General features: G+C 39.9%; 1 protein-coding gene across 1 annotated transcript in view; it reads left to right on the top strand.

Annotated features, from left to right (window-relative positions):
- The window catches only part of MAP3K13 (mitogen-activated protein kinase kinase kinase 13), a 160,532-nt gene that overhangs the window by 8,082 nt on the left and 127,266 nt on the right, over positions 1–25,184 (top strand). Inside the window, exon 3 of the transcript XR_005886096.1 lies at positions 737–1,797. The gene's annotated coding sequence lies outside the window, so the exon portion shown is untranslated. Of the gene's footprint in view, positions 1–736 lie in introns of the transcript that reaches the window.

Raw genomic sequence — 25,184 nt, forward strand, 5'->3', positions numbered from 1 at the left:
ATTATGATTTTTAATTTTTAGAGGTTTAGTGTTTTCTTTAGGGGAAATCAAATATATGGAGTACATGAAACAATTAGAATAAACACAAAATTAAGCCAACAAGATATGAAATTCTCTCTAACACAGAAGGCAGTGGATACTAAACAGATGCTGCTCTCCCCGAAGCTCATAGGCCACTAGTAATTAGTTACTGGACTGAAAAATGAAATGGCCGAGACTTCCTTCACTACACAGAACACGTGTTTACAGTGTGTTTGCTCTGTGTTTTTCGTGTGAACCTGCAAACTGGTCTGAATTTTTCCATTTGAAGACTTTGTTACTCTTTCTCATTTAAATATTTCCAAGTTACTATTTCTATTTATTTTTCTACTCCACAAAATCAGCTAAACTGTATGCCATCTTTTCCAACAGATAATTTGGCCAGGCTCTCAGAAATCAAAAGCTCAGATATCATAGATTATCAATTAAATATATTCAGTAAGTTACTAAAGAATTAATTACGGGACCCTAAAATGGTTGTATAAAAACTTTAAATTCTGTAGCCAATGACTTTGAAGAATAAAACACTATCCAAAACCTTTCCTCTCTCTTTCTGATTTGCTTTTTGTTCTTTGAACATGATTATCTACTTATCTGATTAATGATTGAATACAGAATAATAACATTTTCAGCTCCCTTTTTAAAAAAATTGTTAGACTTGCTAGTAGAATTTTTGTGTGTTTGTTTTGTTTTCAAGCAACCAAGTACCAAGTTTTTGAAGACTATGGCTTCTCATCATTACGCATCCAAGATTTTGAGTTTGAATGACCTCATCAAGACTTAGATCCTCTTCAGAAGCTTCAAGTCTCATCTACATTAAACCTCTCCATTGAACCCTGTCACAAAAGTCAAAGCTTCAAGGGACTAAAACCCATTAGGAACTTCCATTTTATAGCCTTTTCTCTGACTTCTCTTCAGTTTTCTTGACCTTTAAGGTCTTCCCTATTACTTATGTTCCATTAGACTTGAATCAAAAGAACTGTGTTTTCTTTAAAAAGATATATGTTCTCTGGCCATTAAGTGTCCACAGTTAGAGAAGCATAAGCTTGGCATGGTTTCAAATGAAATCTTTTGCTGTACCCTCTGAGCTCAATCAGTAATTTTAAAAACAGGGAAGGGAAGAGGAATCAGTATATTTAAGGCTAGGTTATACTCTTAAGAAACAATGCTGTTTAGAGAAAGGGGACCTCAAGCTAAAAGTTGATGATCCTTATTTTAACTCAGGCTCCTACAAGGTCTGTGATAACTGAGAAAGTCACCTCTCTGAACTTCAACTTCATTATCTGTGCAATGACGTGGACAGTATTTTCCCTGCCTACCTCACAGGGTTGTTGTGGGGACTGAATGAAATAATGTACATAAAAAGAACTTATACGTAAAATGTGTGGCAGACATAGGACCCTGTTCCACCGTTGCAGGACATGCCCTCAGCTGCTGTGGCTGGGAGGGTCGGTGTCTTACCTAGTCCAGGCTGGGTACAGAGTAACAGGCTTCTCTGAGTAATGCAGTACCACTGTGGGATAGTTCAAAGAAGGAGAAAGACTGGGCTGACAATTCTCTAGAGCAATTATGAATTACGACATTAATGATTTGCAGGATTTGTTTGCCTGATAGTGACTAGCATTTTTTCTAAATGCAAGAACAAGAGCAAAACATTTTACAGTGCATCCCGCTTGGTCAGCATAAATATTGTTTTAGTTATACATGTGAATATGTATGTGTACTTGGTCATTAAATAAAATGCATTTTTTCCTGTGATTTGCAGTTGCTCTTCTTAGGGTCTCATTTTAGAATGAGTAACATTCCATGTGTTTGGATTCTCAGAAAGCTCAGCATTTCTTTTTATTTCGAACATCTATTTTTGACAAAGGGAATTAGCAATTAGTATTTGACTTTGGGTTTAAATGGCATACTTTTTATTTCATAGCACAGAGAAAGCCTGTAGGCCTTTTAGATATTTAATACTTCAGTACCATCTACTCTGACACTGAAGCTGTTGTAGTATTTATATGATTAGTTCAACCTCTACTAGTACAAAGATTGTGTTAAAAGCTTTGTTTCTTTTAAAAAAAAAAAGGCAGTGTTTTTTTTTCTTTTATCTTTCTGGCCCAGTAGTAAAGAGAAAACTGCCACTGATTTCACATTGTTTGAAGACCAAACAGAGAAAAGGCACTGAATATAATTAGGATTACTGGGAGTTGGTGGTCTCCAGAAGAAAAAATGCCATTTCTTTGCTCCTGAGTAATTAAATTGATCTTTAATTTAAAGCAAACAAGTCACCGACATCAACTTGTTCTACTGCTTTCCCTAGAAACAGACATTTGTCGTTGTAGCCACTCTTCTGGTGTTAATGTGCCAGCTGTGTAAACTATGCAAATTGAGGTTCTGCGTGGCAATCAGCAGCTGTGGCAAAAAGGCTCATTACTGTACCATAAGTGACTGACTGCTGCCCTGCCCCTAGCACACTAATGTTTCTCCCTCTCCAGGCAAAAAGTATGATGTACCTGTGAAAACAAATCAGGCAATTTCAGCCATTCTTGACTTTCTTCCTCGGCTTTCCTGAGTCTAATCTATTCTTTTGTCCCTTCTACATATCTTTCAAACTGTCCATCTCTTTCTGTCCTCGTGTGCACCATCTACCCTTATTTATTAGTGTCACTTTCGCCTGCACTTCTGTGGGAACTTTTGGCTTTTCTTCTTTGTTCCTTCTTATAATCGCATTGCTTTTAGAGTGATTAAAAAAAAAGGCACCACCAACCTTTTCAGTGTTCTGATCTAAACTCTTAATATCTGATTGTCCATAGAATTCAACCTGAATCTTTAGTCATCTTTGCCTACCAAACACTAGCCACAGTGATTGTCTAGTTCCCAAACGTGCTTTTTATTTTTTCTTCCTTCTTTCTCTTCAGCGCTCTTGCAGAACTCTGCCTGCCTTTCATCCCTGTTACTCCTACTTCTAGGAATCACAATCTCATGTTAAATGTTATTTCTTCAAAGAATCCTTTTATGTAACTCACACTAGATTACACCTCCCTGCTCTGTCACTCTCACAAATCACCCAGTTTTTCTCAAACACAACATGTTTGCAATTGCTTGTCTAATCATTTGCTGGTAATCTGCAAGACTACACCTTCAGAGAGCAAATAGTAGTCTGTTTTATTTATTACTCTATGTCCAGTGCTTAAGGAATATCCCTAAGAAACAATAGGGATTCACCAAATATTTGTCAACTCATTCTTCCCAAAGGTACCACTCTTCACTTAGATATTTTAATGCTGAAAATTCTTGCAGACTGTTCAACTTCCTCTGTTCAGAAACCTTCCAGTCTTTTTACCAACTCCAAGGGATAAACCCCAGACCTTGTAGTACTCTTGTGTGCCTCTGCCTTCCCCTTACCTCTTTGTCACCTGCTAAAGGACTGCCTCCACCATCGAGGCTCTTGCCTGTTCTAAAATGAAACATTTCTTCCTCAGGACCTTTCCACTTAACATTCTCTGTGCCCAGGATATTTGTGCTCCACATATTTATGTGGTTTAATTCCTTCTTCAGAGTGTGATACGCCATACTTGTCAGTGAGGTCCTCTCTGTCGTATTTAAAACTAACCTCAGAGTGAACGTTGTGGCAAAACCAGCCAACTGCTGCTCATACTGGACTGCCTGAGATTAAGTCCCGCTTCTACTTCCAATCCAGCTTCCTGCTGAAATGCTTGGAAGACAGCAGATCCTGTCACCTCTCTGGGATACCCAGATGAAAATCTGGGTTCCTGGCTTCAGTGTGGCCCAGCGTCATCTGTCGCAGCTTTTTGTGGAATGAACTAGTGGGTAGAGGATCTCACTCTGTCTCCCTAGCTTTTCTTTCCCTGTCACCCTGCCCTGCCTTAAAAACACACAAAATTAAATTTTAAATAATTGTAGCAGTCTACATGGCATTCCTATTTTCCTTCTCTGCTTAACCTGTCTGTTGGGTCTATCTGTGACTGACATGTGGTTCCCCCGTACCAAAACAGGTGCCAAATAATAACAACAAAACCAGGTACCACCTATTAGACTCTTAAATATGAATGAGTGAATTAAGCTGTGCTCACAGAGGTGTATGTTTGAGACAATTAACTTATTACCCAAATTGTGAGGATTTAATATTTCAAAATGAGGATTTGTTTTTAAAATATTTATTTATTTATTTGAAAGACAAGAGAGGCACAGTTCATTGTCTGGTTCATTCCCTTAATGGCCATAATGGTCTGGGGTGACGGGGGCCAGAGCACTTGGACCGTCTGCTGCTGCCTTTCTAGGTGCATCAGCAACAGACTAGATGGAAGTGGAGGGCCAGGACTCAGATTAGTGCTTTGATATAGGGTGAATTTAATTTGCTGTGCCATAATGCAAACCCCCTTAAAGTAATTTTTTAAAGTTGAGTTAATTGGATTTATATCCTGCCTTGTTCTAAAAATTTTTTTGAAATGGTTCACAAAAATTCTTATGGTACAAAGACATAAAAAGAGCAAAACAATTTAATGGTAATATTAAAGTTAATACATAAAGTCCTGAATAGTGGCAGGACTGAAGGTAGATTATAAATGTAACTTAGGTAAAACTTTAGCTTGCTTAGAAATGATGATTAAGGGCCCAGCATAGTAGCCTAATGGCTGAAGTCCCCATATTGCCTGCTCTCATTGGGATCCCATATGGGTGCTGGTTCATATTCTGGCTGCTCTGCTTCCCTTCCAGCTCCCTGCTTGTGGCTTGGGAAAGCAGTTGGAAATGTTCCAAAGCCTTGGCTCCCTGCACGCGCATGGGAGACCCAGAAGAAGCTCCTGGCCTCAGATTGACTCAGCTTTGGCCATTGCAATTGTTTGGGGAGTGAACCAGTGATAAATCTGACTTTCTAATAAAAATAAACAAAATCTTAAAAAAAAAAGGATGACGATTGAACTGGAGTTATGAACTCAGTCACATGACATGGATTAAAGACATTTGAGTCTTAGGAACTCAAGAAACCTATTCAGTTATAAGACAAGACTTGTTTTCTATATTAGTAACCCGTCTAATGGTGTTAATGTTCCTAGTCTGCTCATTATCAAGGCTCAGCTGCATCTGAGAAATGAAGTTGCTGCTGCCAGCCTCTGCTCATGTGTCCAGGGCATTTTCAAGGTTGATTTGAACTTTGTAATTGGATCATTTTTGGAAATCAGCTATCAAAGATACCAGCACATCAAATTACCCTCATTTCTCTTGCTCTAATCATGAGGTAGTCTGAGGATCCTTCCTTCCTTTCCAGGCAAATTGTTGGCAACTTAAAAATAGGCTCTTACATAGTTCACAACTGAACTGAAGAGGAGGCTTGAGCATTGAGTAGGTGTGTTAAGCTTGAGATCTTTCACAAATTTATGTCCAGGATCAGAGATTACAGTGTGTGTGTGTGTGTATACATATGTGCATGCTTTCTCACAGCCCAGGACAGGTTGGTGTGCTTTCCTAATTTCATTTTCTCTTTTTAATCTTTTAAAAGTGAGTCTAGAATTGTGGTAATACCTGTAAGCCAAAGATAAAGTAAGGAATATGACTACAGGCCCCTTGTTCAACTTTGCTGTACTTTCACTCAACAAAGCTAGTACTTTGAGGCAACAGATAAGCATTTTGTTTTTGTTTTTAATATTTTTTTTTATTTTGACAATCTTTACATAGTTAATTTGGCCAAAAAGGGTCAAGGACTACAGGAAAGTGGGTAAGACTATTATTTCTATATTGTTTCCTTCATATATCTGAGGTAGAGGAGGATATTAAGGGAGAAGCCCCACCCGGTTTCCCACCCACCCCAAGTCCCGCATGTGGGGCATGCTCCGAGATACTCGTTGAAGTGGTTTCAATAAGTCACCAGTTTTGAAATTGCTGCCAGTCTTGCCTCTCCAAACACGATGAGGTTGTTGAAAAATCCATTAATTGACATTGTCCATCGTAGCGTCTCTATTTGCCCGGTATTTTGTTGCCAACCTATAGCTGAGCTGGTTGATTAACTTGTTCCATCTTCTGTCCCTTCATGGTTAGGGTTCTGAATCTGGCATTTCAATTGGGGAGATCACCAAAGAAACTTCGTCTGAGGTGTTCCCAGGCCAGATACTTGTATGCACCAGCAAGCACAGGGCCCAGCACAGTCCATCACCCGGTCAGCTGGTAGTTGCAATTGCTGGGTTGGTTCTGTTTTCAGCCCTACCTTCTACTGGAACCACTGGGTGTTGCAGTCCAGCCTGGTTCTGCACAGCACATACTCGGTCTTCACCTAAACCAGTGGGAGCTGCATCCTGATGAGAGCGACCCACAATAACCCCCTCCAGGCCCACCCCCTACCCTGGTTTGCCAATATATGTGGCAGACCAGTCCAATCTGTCCCACATCCCCCCTGGCTCTCGTACATGGCAAATGGCATTGAAGCTTGGATCCATCTAACCAGCTCAACAGTCAAGCCTTCACGGGTGTGGTTGAGTGCCTCTCTGTCTAGCTACCCCAGCCCCTATCCTAGTTCTCATGCCCTCCTGTGGGAGTGGTAACCCAAAACATATTTTTTTTAAAGATTTATTTATTTATTGGAAAGTCAGATATACAGAGAGGAGGAGAAACAGAGAGGAAGATCTTCCGTCCGATGATTCACTCCCCAAGTGGCTGCAATAGCCTGTGCTGCGCCCATCCAGAGCCAGGATCCAGGAACTTCTTCTGGGTATCCCACATGGGTGCAGGGTCCCAAAGCCTTGGGCCATCCTCGACTGCTTTCCCAGGCCACAAGCAGGGAGTTGGATGGGAAGTGGAGCTGCCGGGATTAGAACCGGCGCCCACACGGGATCCTGGCACGTTCAAGGTGAGGACTTTAGCCGCTAGGCCACACTGCCGGACCCAGCAGATAAGCATATTTAATTAAATGATGTTCCACTAGCAAAATGTGGTAGCTTTTATTTAACCTTTTCATTTTTGCCTGTTTTCACCTTTTTTAAAATCTCTGTTTTTTATTTGAAAGGAAAGCAACAGATTTTACACACACACACACACACACACACACACACACACACACACACACACACATATACTTAGAAGGGAGAATCAGAGAGAGCAAGAGTTCTATCTGCCTGTTCATTCCCCAAATGCTCATAACAGCCAAGGCTGGGCCAGGCCAAAGCCAGGAGCCCGGAATCCCTCTGGGTCTCCCCTGTGGGTGGCAGGGTCCACATGCTTGAACCATTATCTGCTGCCTCCCAGGATGTGCCTAAGCAGGAAGCTGGGTTGGAAGCATAGGTAGAACTGACTAGGGACACTAATATGACTTGCAGGCATCCTGTTTAATTCACTATTCTACAAGACCCGTACCCCAAATACCTTTTCAAGAAAATATTCTGTCGTATTTTTCAGGGTTGAAATAGAACTAAACCAGCAGGTGACTTGATTAGACTTTCATAAAAAATTATTTATGTTTCATGTATTCAACAAAGGATTTGAGGAAATACCATAAGAACACAGAGCCATTAGAATGGACCATTCACATAAAGAGAGAGCAGGGTTTTTTTTAAGATTTATTTTTATTATTTTTTCATTGGAAAGGTGGATATACAGAGAGGAGAGAAAGAGAGGAAGATCTTCCATCTGATGATTCACTCCCCAAGTTAGCGCAACGGCCGATACTATACCGGGCTGAAGCCAGGAGCCTCTTCCGGGTCTCCCACATGGGTGCAGGGTCCCAAAGCCCTGGGCCATCCTTGACTGCTCTCCCGGGTCACAGGCAGAGAGCTGGAAGGGAAGCGGGGCCGCCGGGGTTAGAACCAGCGCCCATATGGGATCCCAGGGCGTGCAAGGCAAGGACCTTAATCACTGCGCCTCCGTGCGGGGCCCGGTTTTTTTTTTTTTTTAAAGGTATATTTTATTAATTTGGAAGACTGAGTTATAGACAATAGAAGTGGGGAGAGCGAGATCTTCATTGTGCTGGTTCACTCCCCAAATGGCTGATTGAGTGATTGTGTTGTATTTTTTTTAATCTGCAAGTAAACATTATTCTAACTTAAACTGTTCATTGATCTTGCAATATGTATTTATTCCTTTGAGGCAATTTTATTTTCTCTGGAGGGAACATTGTGTTCAGTTTTGTAGAAATCAAGCATCTCTTCATTTTAGCATTTGATGAGCAACTAGAAAAGACCTGGGAACAGAACCATCAGTATAAAAATAATGCAAAAGTCAGCATATCCTCTAGCTACATGAGTTAGTTCCAAAAAGATCTTATTTTCAGTAAAAGTGTTGACGTGGCAGAAAGAAAATATCCCCCACCATGTTTGGTTACACGAATATCCCTATCCAGCGTCCAGGCTTTTAACTCAGTGTTGCCCACACTGTGTTACTCCATATACCTGACACAATGAAGAGATTCTGTAAAACAATGGTTCTGTAAAAAGTGTGTGTTTGATAAATGTTGCACTTTTCGGGGAAATTTATAGTACATTTTCCAAATTTATGTGTAGCATAACTGTTTTCTTTACATATATTAATGAGCCTTGAGTCATATTTTTCTTTTGTAAGGATAAAAGTCCTGCTGATTTAGGGCTAGCCCTAGTTACATCTGCATCAAGCCTGTTTTCAAAAAGGTCCCATTCGCAGGTATTAGGAGTTAACGATTTGAACTTATCTTTTGGGGAGACACAATTGAACCTATAACAGCCTCCATTACTGCTGTTGGAAAAGATTAGCAACAAGACAGGAGATTGGAGGACGTCACCATTTACTGATACGTAATTAATAAAACTGTACCCACTTTACCAACCATTTTCTTATTTAAAGCAAAATTCTTAAGTTACTGGCAAAGAGAAAGGAATCATTTCTATCTTCAGATTCCAAGCACAGATTCCCTGCTGTGGGTGGTAGAACAGAAGCAAGACCTCTCTACTTTGGAGATGCACAAGCAGTAGCTATGTGGTCCCGGGGGGGCTGGCAGCTTTTCTCAGTGTGCTCCTAGAGATGGATACAAGGCTGAGTTTTACTACCAAGAGGTTGGATTGGGGGCATAGAAAGACTTATACCAAAGGTATAGGCGCACAGGGCTTGCCTAACATTGAGGCTGTAGCAAGAAAATCAAGATGTGTATGTACCACTGAATAACAAACAATAACAGTCTACTGCTGCGGGAAGAGCAAGGAGGTAGAGAGAATCCCTTCCATGGCGTAGACATACAGTGACTGCAAAAAGCTAAGGATGGAGCAAGAATACTGAGTAAAACTCCTGGATCACTCCAGGTTCCACAGTGAACACAGGACAGCGGCTCTTCACTGCTGGTGGAAGGGACACAGAAGGTAATCACAGCAACGGGACAACAACAGCTCAGATGATCTGTCTGTGGACTTTGAGTTTACCTGACAGAAGAACAGGCACGCCCATTTCCAGGCATGACTACTCATTCCCTCTGTTGTACTGTTGTCTCTAGACCATGTTGGGTATTAAGTAGCAATTATGAAATGTAAAATAACCAGCATCAGCCAATTAACAATGATTAACTTATATTTATTGGAAATGCAGATCAGAATTATGAAGAAAAGGAGAAACAAAGATCTTCCATCCACTGGTTCACTCCCCACATTACCTCAAGCTGGAGCTGAGCTGATCTGAAGCCAGGAGCCAGGAGCAAGGAACCAGGAATTTCTTCCAGGTCTGCCATGTGAGTGCAGAGTCCCAAGGTCTTGGGCCATCCTCTGCTGCTCTGCTAGGCTACAAGCAGGGGGCTGAATGGGAAGTGGAGCAGTCAGAACACGAACTTGCATTCATAAGATGCTGGCACTTGCAGGTGGAAGATCAGCCTGTGAGCCACCCCACTGGCCACCTCAATTCCATTTTTCCATGAACCTTTGAAGTACCCACATATATGTTGTGTGTGTGTGTGTATTAGCTTTTTGGTAATCTATAACAGCATCTTGTAAACTCTAAAACAGAGTAAATAAGTCTTGATTATCAGTTTTGTTCAATATCCACTCAGTAAATATAAATGCTAAAATACTAAAATTATTCCAAATTGATGCATTTGTGCTGAAAGTATTTTGGGGAATAAAGATTAGGAAAATAATTCTAAATTTTTTGTGTTAAGTATCTTGTTAATATTTGTAAAATAATGTCACCAACACTTTTTGTTTTTGCTGACCAGATGTGAGTAAAAAGGTAGCAATGAAAGAGAGAAGTCCTTAGGAAAAAGAAATTTGATTTTGTATTTTTCCCTGCCCTAATAATTTTTATTGAACCTTTATTAAAAATTCAGGATTGTAATTTTATGTGGAATTAGTATTTCATTTATTAATTTACTTTATTCTTACTAAATAGGAGACAGCTGTGACAAGAAACAGTGATTGTGAGGGACTAGTGCTGTGGCATGGTGGGTTAAGCTATTGCTTACAATGCTGGCATGCTATGTTGGAGCACTGCTTCTCACTCAGCTCCCTGCTAATGTGCCTGGAAAGACTAAGTGCTTGGGTCCCTGCCACTCACATACGAGACCCAGATAGAGTTCTGGGCTCTTGGCTATAGCCTGACTTGGACCTGACTGTTGAGACCATCTGGGGAGTGAACCAGTGGGTGGAAGATCCCTCTCTGTCTCTCACTCCATCTCTGTCACTAAGCCTTTCAAATAAATAAATCTAAAAAATAGAAGGAAAAGAGAGGAGGGGAAGGGTGGGGAGAAGACATTGTGAAGATGGGCAGGAAGGACAGTGAGTAGGCCTTTAATTCAGTCCTGTAGTTACAGTGATGTTTTGCTAATGGTTTAAGATTTTTTTTCTTTGTAACGTGTGATACTGAGATTTCTGCCACTGTTACAAAATCATCCACTAAGATATTCCCAGGGAATTTCAGTGCTCCTTCTACCTTATTCTCTTGATGTTCCCTCTCACTCCCGCTTGTGTACCCCTCATCTCACCAAATTACAACACTGTGACCTACCCTGAAAACAGCTTTTCAGAGTGCCATAGCTCAGGCTGTTCAAATGCCAGGGACATCCTTGCACTTTCACCTTCTGAGAAGAAGCGGGGAGGTACCGAGAGTGAAACTAGAGGTGTGGCTAGATCAGGGAAATGTTTTGTTTCTACTCCAAATTGTCCTCACTGTTGCTTATGCCTCTCTGTTGATTTTCAGTGGCTTAGGGTTGTTTCATAACCAACTCAATCTAGGAAGCACAGGTGTCCTGTAAACCTACTCACAGTAAGTGTGAAATAACTGCACTCACTAAAAATGAATACCTTAGAAGTTCTGAAATAAAGCAAAAGCAGTAACTGCTTTATAATTGAAGCTTTAAAGTAGTTATACTATAATACATGTAATATATTCACGGTTGGAAAACTTGAAATGAGCCCGTCTTTGACAGCCTGAGTCTGTATGAAGGGTAATTTCTTGAATTGGGTAAAAATATGAAGTTTTTTCTGTGCATAATTGACCCTAAAAGTATTACATTTTAAAGATATTTAAATTTGTGTTTTCTTCCATGGCCTAAAGAAGGAGAAAAGCCTTTCATTTTGTGTAATGTTTACTGATTCATCAGATCCAACATTCAAGTTCAAGGTGCGGGGACAGATACCACTTGGCATTAACATTCTAATGCATCATGTGAAAGTAGTTTCTATTTGAAAGTTTCAGAGAGACAATCCAGAACTGACAGGGGAATTCCAACAAGGTCACTCACCCGTTAAAGCCTGAAAGACAGAAAAACAAAGCGGAAAAACTGCTTCTGTGTAAACATTAACCCCTCTACTTTTAAGTGCTATTTTTTAATGTTTAAGGGAGAGAAAAGCACAGATTTTTAAAATTTCAAAACAAAAGTAATAAATGTAATTAATTTGAAAATTAACTTTCTAATTTTGTGGTTTATTGTATCTCTTCTGGACTGGCAAAATATTCAGAGCTTAGCTAACTGACTTGGTACTATCTAGTCCTAAAATACTGGAGACAGGGACCAGCATGATGGCTCAGTGGCTGAATCATTGCCTTGCACGCACCAGAATCCCATATGGATGCCAGTCCATTTGCCAGCTCCACTTCCCATCCAGCTCCCTGCCTGTGGCCTGAGAAGCCAGTGGAGAATGGCCCAAAACTTTGGGACCCTGTACACATGTGGGAGACCTAGAAGAAGCTTCTGGCTCCTGGCTTTAGATTAGCTCAGGTCCGACTGTTTCTGCCACTTGGGGAGTAAACCAGTGGATGGAAGTTCTTTCTCTTTGTCTCTTCTTATCTCTGCAAATATGCCTTTCCAATAAAACTAAATAAATATTTTTTTAAAGAAGTAAATAAAAAATAAGTTAAAATACTGAAAACAGTAGTAAAGGCACAAATTCTTCACAAAAATTTCTTGCAAGTTTTCCTTGGTGGTTCTATGAGTTAAAACATACCAGGTTTTTACTCTTCAAGCTTTATGAACCTGCCCTTAAATGACTTTGGCAAACAGATAGGCATTTGACTAAGCCCACATTGCGGGACATACAAGATGAATTGAAGTATTGTTATTCTGCAAATGTCTTTTGTGTAGTCTAAATACACAATGAAATGTTGACTGTTGAGAAAACAGCAAGATCAGCTACTCATCCATTGGCTGGCCTTTTACTCAGTCCCAAAATTTTTAAATCTGTATTTCACTTAATGTCAACACTTGCAATTAGGGTGCCTCAAAAATGATAGCATTTTTTAATTGAGTTTTAATTGTGGTAATTTTTGTAGCTTTCAAATCATTGTGGTTGGAGTGGTGTCTTAAGTCTGTAAGGCTGTTAAAGGTTCTGCAAATTTGCTTTCTGCCCCTGTTGTTCAGTGAACCTCATGGTGCTGCTGGGATGGCAAGCATGAAGGTGTTCATTACATATTGAATAAAGATACAAAATATGTACACAGTATCTGGGAGACTTGTGGAGTAACTATGTAGAAGTAGCTATGTACTTATAGCTCCATTTAAGAAAGCAGTTTCATTGTTACTTCTAGTATCTCCTGTGCCTGTTCTTCTCTGATTCCTTACTTCCCTTGCTCTCTCAGAGGTAGCCAAAAGTCTGAGTTTTGTGTTGGTGATTCAGTTGCTTTTCTTGGTTGTAAAGCATACCTGTATATTCTTAAATGGTATATTGATTAATTTTGTATGCATTTGAACTTTTTATAAAAATGGAATCATAAGAGGATTCTTAAAAGTGCTTTTGGAAAAAATGAAATAAAGGGTTAAGCTTACTTTGCTGCAAAAAAGTTTTGAAATCCATGCATAATTTTTTTCATAATACGTATTTCCATGAACTTTTTGAAGACCTTGCGTATGAACAGATATAAACATTTTTTTGCCTTAAGAAACTTTCCATTTCATTTTTTCATTGTGCTTTTTGAAATATTCTTTTATGTCTTTTTCTGATGCTTTTAGAAAACTCAGTATTATAGCCTGCATTTACCCATGTCAATGCATATAGCTGTTGAGGGGTGCGAGCGAGATCACACCAGACATGTCTAAGGTTTATTAAGGAGTATTTATTAACCAAGCTTGGTGATAATAGAGTATACTAGAAATAGCAAATCACAAGTCCATATGGCAATCCAACCAATTATAATCCAGCCAAACATAATCCAAAAAGGAACAAATGGTCATTATCCTTAAGTCCATCCATTAAGCTGAAGACCTATGTCCCAGCTTCCCCAACAATATAAGTTACCCTAAGAGATATCCTAAGAAATATGCAATGAATAACCTAGACATACTTACAAAGCTGCAGACATTCACCCTTCCTGGCTTCTCTGACCACATTCCGCTACTGCTAGGCCTCACCTCTCCTGGAACTCCTGACAGCACACAAACCAGAAACATTACTGTATCCATTGTCCAATCTAAGTAGTACAAAAGGACCATGCTTGGGGGATTACCTGTCCTGGGTCAGCGAAGAGTCAAGGTGCCAGAGTAATAGAAGCACCTGACCAGAAAGAGAGAGTCCCCACTTCACAGATCTTTTAAAGAGGCTTGTGAGAGAGTGGTTACACAACAATGCAATACCATCCCCTCTCAGTTGATAGGTGAGTCACAGGTGGGCAGGAGTGAATACCTAAGTGTTGTGGGCTAAGGAGTTGATTAGTGTTGGTTGGGATGGGCAGGAACAGGAACTGGGCTTGTAGCTAAAAACACCTAGACTAATTGGACTTGTCTGCATCCAATATCCTGGCTAAATTAGGACATGGGGGAAAGTGGTTGAAGATGGAATTCCATTGCTGTAGGACCCACCTTCAGGACAGAGGGTAGAGAACATAGCCAAATTTCTTTTGTCCACTGTCAATGGGTGCTGGCTATCACTGGCTGTACCCCATAACATAGCTATAACTCATATGTTTTCACTACTGTGTAATATGGCATTAGATGAGTATTCTGGAATTTGTCAGTGAATTAACTGATTAATAGACATTTTTGTCTGTTCTAGCTTTTGGTTGTTATAAACATTGTTTATATAAGTGTGGGTATTTGTTACATATATACAGAAATATCTCTATCAGTGCTCCCCAACTTTTGTTGGCATCCCAAAATTGTTAGGTCATATTTATGTAATACATTTGAGTTAAAAGAATCATCTTAGGGGCTTCTGCTTAGCTACAGAGCTAAGTTCCATACTTGAATATGTCCACTATATACTGAGGTATGTTGGTACATTGGTTGGTAAGACATGTTCAGGTGCATGCAATCCTGGGGGTTGAATTGCTGGTTGTAGCTACATGCTTCTTCAGGCCTTATGGTTAGTATCAAATGTCATAGTTGTTTTATTCCATTTAAGTATCCTCCAAAGTACCTGTATCCATTCACATTTTCCAAATGCCTCTTACAAGTGAAAGGGGATCATTGGGAATTCCACTAGTCTTGTGATTATGAAGATTGCTGTGCCCTAGGATGATATCCATTCATATTTTGTGTTCCCAAAAACATGATTCATTTATGCTATCTTTATAGTTGATTTAATCAGTAAATCTATCAGAATTACATTAAGGTAATAAATGATAATCTTACTTTCTCCTTTCGTATGATATCAAGCTGGACAGTTCTAGAAAATGCCTGATATAGTATTCCTATGAGACCTTTAATAAACTCTTATATATTACTTATACTGTTACTGTTGTAATGACTTTCTCACACTAGAGGTTATTTAAAATTAGATGGAAAATAACAGAGAACACAGCTTGCAAGCTCATGCCTAGCTGGCTATATATGGAGATCCAAAATTTAAATAGTATTTAAATTTACTTAGAGAATTGCAAATAAAACCTGCATTTCTAATTGTATTCTTATACCATGTCTACACCTAAGTCAGAACTTCAGTTGTTTTTGTGTGTGTTTGAATTATTTTTAGGCCATTTAGATTTATGTTACCGTTAATTTTATGTTACTATTAATTGTGCTGTGATTGAAATATGCTTCATGAATTACAACTGATTTTTAAAAAGTTTTTTTTTTCTTTATTTGAAAGCAAACAGAAAGATACACAGGCATCCTCCAAGTATTGATTCAGTCCTCAGATGTCTTTAAGAACTGGTACTGGGCCAGGCTGAAGCCAGAGGCCTAGAACCAGGAACTCAATTTAAGTCTCCTGATTGGTTGGTGGGGACCCAAGGACTTGAGCCATCACTTTCTGCCTACTATGGCACACATTAGCAAGAAGCTGGTTCAGAAGCAGAGGAGGGACTTGAATACAGGCATTCCAACAAGGGATGCTGGAGGCCCAGGCAGTGTCTTACCACTGTGCCTAATTCCCACCTCCTCAACTGATCTTACAAGTAACTACCAATTTATGAGACTTGAAATAATTTTTAAAATATTTTGTCATTTTATTATCTAATGATTTTTAACATTTTAACATGTAACACTTGAACATTTTTATGGGTTACAGTATAATATTTCAACATATATACATGGTATTAGTCTACTAAGCCAGGCAATTAGCCTTTATTTACTGATGCCATAAATTACACTTGGATACAAAATCACCAATTTACTCATTAACACCTGCATTCTGTGTATATTTGAATATGTATATTTTTATATTATTTTTATATGTATACATAGGTGTGCACATACCACATTTACATATAATACATTGCATCCACATGCATGGACACAGATATACATGCACACAGATACAAATGATCTTTAGAAAGTTCATGGAAAATACATGTCATGTCAAGACTGTGGGACCTAGCATGATGGCTCAATAGCTAAAATCCTTGCCTTGCACATGCTGTTGTCCCATATGGGTACCGATTCATGTCCTGGCTGCTCCACTTCCCATCAAACTCCCTGCTTATGGCCTGGGAAGGCAGTGGAGGATGGCCCAAGGCCTTGGGACCCTGTACCAATGTGGAAGACCCAGAAGAAGCTTCTGGATCCTGATTTCAGATCAGCTCAGTTTGGGCCATTGCAACTGCTTTGGGATTGAACCAGTGGATGGAAAATCTTTCTGTCTCCTCTCTGTAAATCTACATTTCCAATTTTAAAAAAATCTGTACTCCCAATGAAACTGTTAAATATGCCTTAACAATAGGATGCTGGACTCTGCCATTGTCCATGTCTAAAATGTCAGAATACACTTCAATAGCAGAATGATGAACTTAGGGCTGTTTATGAAAGACTATACTATTATAATAATGTAGAGGAAATCAGAGGGAGGGAACGGTTTGGGGGAGGGGCAAAAGGAATTCCAGAGACTGGTAAACTGTATCATAAAATAGTAAAATAATGTAGTATGAATCAATTTCAACATTGTTTGCACCAAAATAAACTTATATTTTAATTTCATTTTCCAGGAAATTTTTGAGGAATCCATATATGCACACACACACATTTGTGTTTTTGTGTATGTAATACTAGTTGGGACTCAGTATATATTCATCATTATTGAAGAGCCTTGATTAATCATCTGGACATAGTTGATATCGGCTTCTGTCTAATTGTGTAGCTACAGACATATTGAACTATAGACATTTTGGACTATAGACATATCGAATAAATAATAAATGACTACATAAACAGGACACAATAGGAAAAATAGTAAATATAGCAAGTGCAATATTTTATTTATTATTTTTTCTTGTTTGAATATGAATAGTTATTATTTGCAATGTGAGGCTCTAGCTTGTTATTTTTAAAACTATAGGCATCCAGAATTTTAATATCCAGCAAACATTTCAACATAGCTGGTCATTTTATAAATGCATCTTAAGTATTTACCCAAGTTTATGGGGTAGAAAGCGGAATTGTGGATCTAGAAATAGAAATGTGACTTTCATGTGTTGAAGTCTCACTTCTTTGTCTCAAAAGTTCACATACATTGTATATTCTATATATTTCAATATATTTTCTCCCAAATAAAGCTTATGTAACACAAAGCTGTATTCTGTGGCTGCACTGCCCCTGTTAGACAAACATGATTATGAATGGAATCCCACCTCCCAAAAGCCTTTCAATTGGAAGTACTTTGTTGTAAGAGAATTTTGACTTCCATGCTGTGGGTTCATTTAGACATTACTGCAGCCTTTACTGAATAGCTTTGCATCCTTTGCTCCTCTTCCTCTTCAAAGGGGCTGCTACCCTGACTCAGGGTCATCTCAGGAGTGCCTGCTTGGTTTGGGTAGGGAGGCAGGCTGTGTTCCGTGCTCAGAGGGGAGGGAGGACCAGGTTGTGGTAAAGGGGATTGTGAAACTGTAAGCTCTGCTTTGTGCCTAGACCCATCTGCTGCCAAGTTCATGTGTTCCTTTGTCAATCATAGCTGTCCTTGGGCTGATAAAACACTCCAATGACATGTTGGTGCCTAAGATCCAGTACTTCCCCTGCCTGCCTTTTGGACCACAAGTTTGATCTTCAGTCCCAGTACTTCAGCACTGCTGGCCTTCTTCCTCTTGATTCTTAGCAACACAAACACATTCTTGCCTCTGAGCCTTTATGTCGGCTGTTCTTCTGCCTGAAACACTGTTTCTTCCATGCAGTTCATACTTGGTTCTCATTTCTCTCTCAGCTCAAAATGTTCCTGTCCCTCCATGCATCCTAAATATTGTGTTTCCCTAGATTATCCTCATCTGTCACTACCCTTTTCACTCCTGAACTTTCCTAGTTTGTTTATTTCCCACATTCCATCAGCTACATCAATTCAGGTGTGGGGGGGGGAGAGAGGTTTTGTCAGGTTGGTTTGTTACTGAAACAGGTGTTTGTGTTGTGACTGCAAAGTCCAGTGGGACTGCCAGCCCTGTAAAGTATAGCTAGTATCAACTGAAGCCCTTTCCACATATTCTAGAATATTCAAGCCCTACCAGATCTCCAGGAATTTTCATGTTTAAATTTGTCAGATTTATTTGTTTGGAGAAAGAAAATGAGATTTTTCCATCCATTGTTTTTTTTTTTCTCCCAAATGCCTGCAGTGGCCAGGACTAGGCCAAGCTGAAGGCTGAAATCCAACACTGTGTAGGTCATAGATGGCAGAGCCCAGACACTGTGGGCATTACCTCCTGCTTCCCAGAGCGAGTGCTAGCAGGAAGCCACTTAAGCCAAGCCAAGATTCACATACAGCCACTCCCATATGGGATGTGGACATCTCAAATGGCAAAAGTGGTTCATGTTCTCCAGGCCACTTCTGCTCTGCAGCTTCTTTGTTCCACATCAAACCAGATATGCATTTTGGTCTCTTCCTTGGATCCCTGAAAACTCTCCTATCTCACACTAACAGTGGACATTTATTGGACACTTACTGTGTTCCAGGTACAGGTCTAAGTGTTTGCATATGTCACTTCAGAACCCTAAGAGGTAGCTGTAACATTTGCTATACACATACTGAGAAGTGAAGATGTATTGCAACATGCAACTCTCCCAATGCAACTGTTAACTATACCTTGATAATATGATACTGGATTTTCTACGGTTGCCTATACCTGAAATGGATGATACCCTTAAATAGCAGAATGTTGGACTTGTTTCTTTTGCTGAAGGGCTAAACTGTTGTGTTGATATGGGGGAAATATGGGAGATGATAAAGAAGAGAAGAAGGAAAGGTAGAGGAAGGAATCCCTCTTCCTACAAAACCATTGCATGGGAAATAATACTAATTTTAAAAATACCAAAAAGAAAAAAACTAGGAACAAAAACAATTTAAAACAAAACAAAACAAAAAACAGTTTGCTATACAGATGAGGCAGTTGAGGCTTAGAGTGGTTAAGTAACTGGCACAAGATAGCCAACTAGTAAGAGATAGAACTAGGGGGCCTGGCATGGTAGCCTAGTGGCTAAAGTCCTCACCTTGAACAGGCTGGGATCCCGTATGGGCACTGGTTCTAATCCCGGCTGCCCTGCTTCCGATCCAGCTCCCTGTAGTTGGCCCAGTTGAGATGGCCCAGAGCCTTGGGACCTTGCACCCATGTGGGAGACCCAGAAGAGGCTCCTGGCTCCTGGCTTTGGATCAGCTCAGCTCCAGCCATTGTGGCCACTTGAGGAGTAAATCATCAGTGGAAGATCTTCCTCTCTGACTCTCCTCCTCTCTGTGTATCTGACTTTCCAATGAAAATAAAATAAAATGAAATAAAATAAAATAAAATAAAAAGAGAGACAGAACTAGGATGCACATTTCAGAAATGGGCATTTATTTGATTCCAACACAGGAGAAGAAAAAAAATGAGGGTGGAGTCAAATGCCTGGTTTGATGTAGATCATGTGATAAGGAGTCCACCAAGAGTATAATGCACCCAAATAGCCCCACAATTATTTGTTTTTGTCATTAGATCTCACTTTGGAATGTTCTGTCCAGTCCCTGGGTCTGGTGGTTTAAAGGGGAATATTTTGAAATTAAATTAACTGTAGTACTTCTCTCTTGGTGCTCTGAATATTGCCACAAACTTTGTGGCTTAAAACAACACAGATAGATTCTACCATAATCCTGTAAGCTGAAGTCCATAGTGGGCTTCACTAGGCCAAAACCAAGGTATTGTAACTCTTTTCTTGATGCTAGAGGAAAACCATTTCCTTGCCCTTGCGGCTTCCAGAGACTACTTCTCTCACTCCAGTTGTAGTTTCCTTCCTCCATCTTCAAAGTCACAAGGACTGGTCAAGTCTTTTTGTTTTATCACTGACTACAACTGCAGAGGTTCACCACTTTTGAAGGATTTGTGTGATTAGACTGAATCCGTCCAGGTAATCTGCATCCCAAGGTTCCCAGAACTGCATCCACATCCTTCTGTCATGTAGGGCTTCGTACTCACTGGCTCAAGGGAGTTGGATGTGGACATGTTTGGGAAGGGGAAGGGGGAGTGGGCATCATTCTGTCCAGTGTAGTGCTTACTGCAGAGGATCAGCAGGACAGCACAGGAGTCACACTGGATATACAGAATCAGATGAAGAAGAATTTAAGATGATCCCAAAATGTACAAATGATATTACATTTAAAAAATGATCAGAGCAGGAAGTACATGATAAATACTTGTTGCTTCAAAGACTGATGGCATATATTACATCAATTCAGGAGTTCAGAAGGGAAGGCTTGGAGATGTGGAGGGGCGTAAGTCAGTATAACACTGTCTTGTGGAAAAATGGAATTTGGGACCCAAATTCTTGCTTTATGTTAGAGTAGCAGATCTTCTGGGTGTCAGAAAGCGCTGAGTTTATTGGGAGCTTGGGGTGAATTTTTCTTGCCAGATGAAGAGTCGTGGGGAATGGAGGTGAGGGGGAACTATGGTGGAGAATCAACTTTCTGTACAATGTGGAGATTCGGGGGAGGAAGGGAAACATATGACAGATGAAATCTCAAAGATAGATGAAGCTCACAGGACTCCGCTTCCTGAGTCCCCCGGGCACATATGGGAATAAAATCCACTCTAAAACCAAAGCCCAGCCCTAAGAGATTATGAGGTTTTCAGGCTTTCCCTATAATCTTCCTTACATGTGTCTCTTTAAACACATTTAAATTGACCTTTGAGAAGTTGCTGATAAGCAGTTATCAAACACGAGTTAAATTAACAAACCCTCCCACCTTGTTCTGTTGGGTGGCAGCTTCCGAGAGGCCAGTGTAAATGTGTATCAGGGTGAACCTGATCCAGAAACAGCCAGGAAGGGAACAAAGTTTAGTCTGTGAGGAAGCAGACAGCTGCTAGTAGTTCCGTGCTGTCACGAGTTCGCCTTCATTGTAAGTAGTTTCTTTTTACAAAACTATTATAGTATTTTCGTATAAGAAAAGATTGTAAGACTCATTGCCATCTAAGATGAAATCGCGTTCCTACCTGGCTCTGAATCTTGTGTTGTAGGCTCAGCATTTCACAAGCAGTTTTTTTATTCGAAAGGAAAGCCAGAAGGTTTTTGTGTTTTTAGCTTGTGTCTTGCTAAAAACCTGTCCTACTTGAACAAAATGATTTTTAACATCTTGTCTTATTGAAGAGAAAGTGTTTACAGTGAAAAAATGAAAGTGACTGCATTTGTATCTGGTGACAAGAGATTGTTTCTAAGGAGGGCTCAGATTTCTCCCCAGATTCTTTCCAGTGGCTTGTTGCTTTTCATCTTTCGTTTAGGCTCATGCTACAAATTCGTGCTAGCAAATATTGGATGATCTCAGGTGATTAAACCGGAGGTTTTGATGTTCAAAGAAATGAAATAAATGAGAACAAAGTAGAATTTAGTATGTTGATCACAAAGTATTGGCATTCTTGGTTTAAGAATGGACTGTATACACAAAGAGGAAAAGGTGGTTTTTGGTTTTTTTTTTTTTTTTTTTTGGTTTGTTTTTTAAGTTAATGAAAGTGCCAGACAGCCTGAGATATTTCATGTAAGTTTTTGGGAAATTTTTTAAAGCATTTTTGATATCTGTAATGATTTTCCAAATGAAATCTTCAGGGTTATGTATGTATCTCATATATGAAATGAGAGTTGCTGGAAATCAGCTGTTGTAGCTGTCTTGAGGTTAGGATTCTAGGAACTACATGTTGTTACACATACATATTGACAATACTGAGTATAGCTCTGAGAATGTTGAAGTTGCATTTGTTGTTGGAAAGGTGGCTATTTTTCTATTTTCCCTTCCCTGCAGTGCATTTTCAAAAGCCTCCTGGGACTTGACAATTTTATAGTTTTGAATAGAAAAGTAAAAGATAGTATGATTAGCATATTATGTAAACGTTCTACAGGCTGGCTCTTCGCCAGGAGCCTTGCAGTCAGCTGGGGCGCGGAGGAGACAGGGCTTCCCCTTTCCTCTGTCTTTGTTTCCAACCTTAAGAGACAGCAGCCAGCCTGCTGCTAGGGCAGTCCAGACCACAGCACTACGGGTGGGATGCAAGCCCAGCCGGACCACACTGTCCTAAACAGGCTTTAGGACTGTCATGAAGTAAACCTTTACTGACCCTTTAGAATGCAGAGTCGCAGCCAGCCTGGTCGGGAGTTAACTAACTGCCCCAGGTTGGTGGCCTCTGCTGGGCCAGGTTACTTAGCTGTTAGTTCCCAGTTAGGAGCAGGGAGGAGGCATGGGATCGGGAGTCTTGGGAAGTAAGACAACATGGTAGGTGACACAGTTGACAAGGAGGCATCTATTTCCTGACCAGATTTGAAACACTTCAGTCTTTCAACAACCTGGAAGACCCTACAGATGTGTACTAACAGAATCTTAGCCAAGTTACTTCAGTGTTTTTTGTTTGTTTTTAAAGCCTCGGTAGCTGCGTTAACATCTGAACCATGCTCCTGCTTATAGAAGCCCACAGTTCTCATTTGTGAGCATTGGTTCTGCATTGTTGCCCACCCTTGTTCTTCTCATTCAGTTCCTCCAGCTACATAGATTTTTTTTGCTTTTTTAAAATGATTTTTAAATTTATTTTTATTGGAAAGTCAGATATACAACGAGGAGGAGAGACAGAGAGGAAGATCTGTCATATGGTTCACTCCCCAAGTGACTGCAACGGTTGGAGCTGAGCCAATCTGAAGCCAGGAGCCAGGAGCCTCACTGGGTCTCCCATGCGGGTGCAGGGTCGCAGGGTCCCAAGGCTTTGGGCTGTCCTCTAGTGCTTTCCCAGGCCACAAGCAGCGAGCTGGATGGGAAACGGAGGATCTGGAATACAAACTGGCACCCATATGGGATCCTGGTGCATGCAAAGCAAGGATGTTAGCCACTAGGTTACCGTATTGAGCCCATGAGTAAGTCTTAAAAATGATATCAACATGATTTTTATATTTTGAAATTTATAATAAAATTAGTGTCACTTTTTTGTTTTTATTTACTTGAGAGGCAAAGTGACAGAGAGAGAATTTTGCAACCACTGGTTCACTCTCCAAAGGCCTACAACTTCTAAGGGTGGTATAGGCCAACGCTGGAAGCCAAGAATTCAGTCCAAGTCTCCTGTGTCTGTGGTAGGGACCCAAGCACTTGAACCATCCTCTGCTGCCTCCCAGGGTGCACTTAGCAGGAACCTGGATTGGAAGTGGAGGTAGGGGATCCTAGGCAATCCCATATTCTATCGGAGCATTTCAAGTGGTGCCTTCATTCACTGCACCACAATGCCTCCCTTTTGTTAGCATTTTAAAAATAATTTGTATGTTTGAATATGCTTAAAAGCCTATTAGCATCAAATTTGCCATCTTGACCCTTTTTAAGTTTAATATTAAGTATATTTGCATTACTATACAACAGATTTCTAGAACTTTCCTGTCTTACAAAACTGAAGTAATGCACTTCCCCAGCCCAGGCTACTAGTTTTCCATTTTCTGTTTGTATGAATTTGCTTTCTTTTGTGTCTCTGATAAGTAGACTCAGTCGGGATTTGTCTTTTTGTGACTGTGTCCTTGCTCCTCCAAGTCACAGCATTATGACAGGATTTCCTTTTAGCTGGCTAATATTCCATTGTATGTGTAAGTCATGCTTCATCTACCCATTCTTCCATGGGTGTATTTTGGGTTGATTCCATCTCTTGCCTATGGAGAACAGTGCTTCTAAGAAAAGGATTTGTACGGATAGATCTTTTAGATCCTACTTTCAGGTCTTTTGGGTATATACTCTTAAGTTGCATTGCTGGATCACTTGGTAATTCTACTTTTAATTTTGGGGGTAAACTAATGTACTTTTTCCTTGTAATGGTGGCACCATTTGAGCATAGTTTTAGCTTATATTTGTCTTATTATGAGAGAAGTTGAGGATGTTTGTGTTAAAAAGAAATTGTCGTGTTTTTTTTTCTTTGAGCTTCTTTGTCCTTAATGAAATGCTTGTTTTTTTCATTACCTTGTTAACATTATTTTGTTCTTTTGCCTCTGGGTGTTCCAAATTTATGAGCTGGTGGTCACAGGTACTGAATAAGATTGCCTGGGTTTGAATTGAAAACCTGTTGGTTACAGTGCCATATTGATCAGGCAAGTTACACAGCCTCACTTTTTTTTTTAATCTATTAAGTAAGTATGATGTTCAGTTCAAGATTAAATGAAATGCATAACTGGCATTGTGGCATAGTGGGTAAAGCTAGCACCTATGACACCAGAATCCCATATGGGTACCAGTTCACATTCCTGCTGCTCCACTTTCAACGCAGCTCCCTGCTAATGACCAGGATGCTTGTCTAAGTCCTTGACCCCTGAAACCTACATGGGAGTCCATGGTGAAACTCCTGGCTCCTTGGCTTTGTCCTGGCCCAACCCAGCCATTGTGACCATCTGGGGAGTACACCCAGCAAATGGAAGATATCTTTGTCTCTGTGTATGTGTGTATGTATAACTCTTTCAAATAATTTTTTTTAAGATTGAAGTAGAATATATGTTAATTTTATTGTATAGGATCATATAAGTATTTTTACTTTTGAAAGAAATAAAAGTTTAGAATTCAGAAAGTAAAACCGTCATTGTTCACTCATGCCATTCTTCTGTATATTAAAAACTATGGACTTTAAAAGGGAATGTAGAGAGACTGGTCTTGTCCACTTTCCTGTAGTCCTTGACCCTTTGAGCTCTAATCAACTATGTAAAGATCATCAAAAAGTAATCTATGGACTTTATTTTTTTATTTGTGTTTTTTTTCATGGTACTTTTAAATTTTTAAAAATTAACTTATTTGTTTCATGATACAGTTCAAAGGCTCTGGGGTTTCCCCACCTCCTTTCCCTCCATTAATTTCCCTTATTTTATTACAATAATGTAAGTCCTTCAGAAAGCAATCATA

Source organism: Ochotona curzoniae, unplaced genomic scaffold (genome assembly GCF_017591425.1).
Source record: "Ochotona curzoniae isolate NIBS_2020 unplaced genomic scaffold, NIBS_Ocur_1.0 scaffold_2587, whole genome shotgun sequence".
Lineage (NCBI taxonomy): Eukaryota > Metazoa > Chordata > Mammalia > Lagomorpha > Ochotonidae > Ochotona > Ochotona curzoniae.